Source organism: Orycteropus afer, unplaced genomic scaffold, assembly GCF_000298275.1.
Source record: "Orycteropus afer afer isolate SDZICR_OR568_19922 unplaced genomic scaffold, OryAfe1.0 scaffold00627, whole genome shotgun sequence".
Taxonomy (NCBI): Eukaryota; Metazoa; Chordata; class Mammalia; order Tubulidentata; family Orycteropodidae; genus Orycteropus; species Orycteropus afer.
In genome coordinates, this window is record NW_006922214.1 from 621056 (window position 1) to 623478 (window position 2423).

At 38.0% G+C, this 2423-nt stretch overlaps 1 protein-coding gene across 1 annotated transcript in view; it reads left to right on the forward strand.

Moving 5' to 3' along the window:
- Nucleotides 1–2423, forward strand: part of ZSCAN26 (zinc finger and SCAN domain containing 26) — a 6184-nt gene that overhangs the window by 2111 nt on the left and 1650 nt on the right.

Here is a 2423-nt window from a genome sequence, read left to right on the forward strand (position 1 = left end):
CACGTTATGCGGTGTTTTGCAGATTCTACATTATTCTTTAGCGTTGCATAGTATTCCATTGTGTGAATGTACCAAAGTTTGGTTCATTCCTCAGTTGTTGGACATCTAGGTTGTTTCCAAGTTTTGGCTATTGTAAATAGTGAAAATTCACCCTTTTTAAGTGTATGGGTCAATAAATGGGTTTTCACAAATGCAAAACAATTATAGCCATGTAATTACAATCAAGATATGAAAGATTTTCATCATCCTAAACACTTCCCATCTACCCTTCCCTTGGTGTTTTTATTCAACTGAAACCAAAGTTCTTTCCCCCTTAAGGAAGGTTGGGCAATCTATTTCCGTAGTGATACTGCCTCGGAAACCCAAGGAGGGGTCACTATGAGTCGGGTCCGACTCGACGCACATAACAACAACAACAACAGAGAGATAAAAAAATAAAAAGTAGTAGTGCTGGTTTCTCATGCAAGGCTGAGAATACCAGCAACATTCTTACTCTTATTATTATTATTATTTTACTCTTCCTCACATTATAAATGGCTACTGTGTTTTATTTCTAAATGTCACTTGGGTTTTATTTGCTCTACTGCATTTTCTTTGTCACAGATATTCTACTTCCAATTTCAGTTCCTTAAATGATTATTTTTTCTTCTTTGCAGACTGATACAAGCCCTGCTTCTCTTGTTTTTAATATCATCTTAGTATTGCCATTGAGGTTGTTACCTCCTATTCATTCTGGATCATTTAAACACAGATTCAGTAATGTTTCTGTCCTGCTTAAAACCCATTGTGATCTGAGTAATTTTATTCTCTCTACTCTTTGGGGATACTTCAAAAATTCTATAATAAAAAGCAAAACGTGGAACTAAGGGGAGAAAAAGTACCCATTACCTTCAGTGACTCCCATTGCTGTTAACAAAAACCTCACATGGCCTGGTCTGGTATCTGCTGACTTCTCAGTCCTCATGTTTACTAAACCAAAAAAAAAAACCAAACTCACTGCCGTCAAGTTGAGTTTCCAAGGTGGTATCACTACGGGAGTCGATTGTCCAATCTTCCTTCCATGGAATAGCTGATGGGTATGAAGCGCCAGCCTTCTGATTAGCAGTCAAATGCTTTAGGCGCTATACCACCAGAGCTCCCATCTACTAGGGTGATCAAATTGTTGAGACTTTTAACACTGAAAGTACCCTCTCTTGGGAAACCCCTTAGTCCCAGGCAAATTGGGACTATTACCCTGTGTCTTCCCTGCTCACACTGTGTATTGCCATCATGCTAACTATATACCATTTTTCATTTGCTCCTTGTTTGTCTCTACTGAGCCTCTCTTTCCTTGTTTTCCTCTGTCTAGAACACTTTATCTTCACTCTCCTTTGACAATTCCTATTTATCCTTCAGTATAAATCTTAGGTATCACTTCCTCTATCCTTCTTTAAGTCCCCCAAGTCTGAGTTAGTTTCTCTATCTATGCTCCTAGAGCCCCAAGATTTTTTCCTATCTTAGAACTGATCACATTGTTTTATAGTTAAGGGTTTGAAGACTAAAAGGTAGAGACTTGATTTTGTTTCCTGAACCTGCTACAGTTCCTGGCCTAGAGTAGACAATAAAAGTGTATTTGTTGAATAAATGATTTTATATCTAAAGCTGTCCCTTACCTACTAGCGACTTCTGTGGTTAATCTCTGAGTCGGTTTAAAGATCACCTTATTCTGGAAGCCTTCTGAGCAAAGTAGCCGAAATAGAAGGACCTACCTTTTCTGAATACTCTTGCAGAAATGGATTTATGAAGGGAAAAAAGGGCTTTATGCCATATAACCAATGCTGTGTAACCAGACACAGTGGTTGCAACAATGGGCTCAAGCATAACAATGACTGTGAGGATGACACAGGACCAGGCAGTGTTTCATAACTGACTTGATGGCACCTAACAACAACCAATGGTTAATATATATTTTAAATACAAAAAGCGAATATAATGACAGTATATTCTTGAAAATATTCCTTACCCTCTAGATCTGCTGAAACCCAGAGGGATTGAGTTATGTTTCTAAGATTAGGCAGCTAGTTAGTGACAAAATTGGCACTGTGTCTACATTTCTTTATTTTTAAAGGGTTATGTCTCTTTCATTCCTTTATTATTAGCCGCAGAACCTTAATTGACTTATCTTTTCTACTCTCCATGTGACAAACCATTTTTTCAAATGTCTAACTATATGCTTTAAGATGATTTGTGTGCTTACTTGCTTGCTAGCTTATGTGTGTATGTGCCTGTATATCACATGATAAAATTCAAGCAATATAAAATAAGTGCCTTAGCACCACAGTCTTCCCCATCCCTTCCCCAAAGGTCCACCCACTACCATCAAGTTGATTCTGACTCATAGCGACTCTATAGGAAAGAGTAGAGCTGCCCTATAGGGTTTCCAA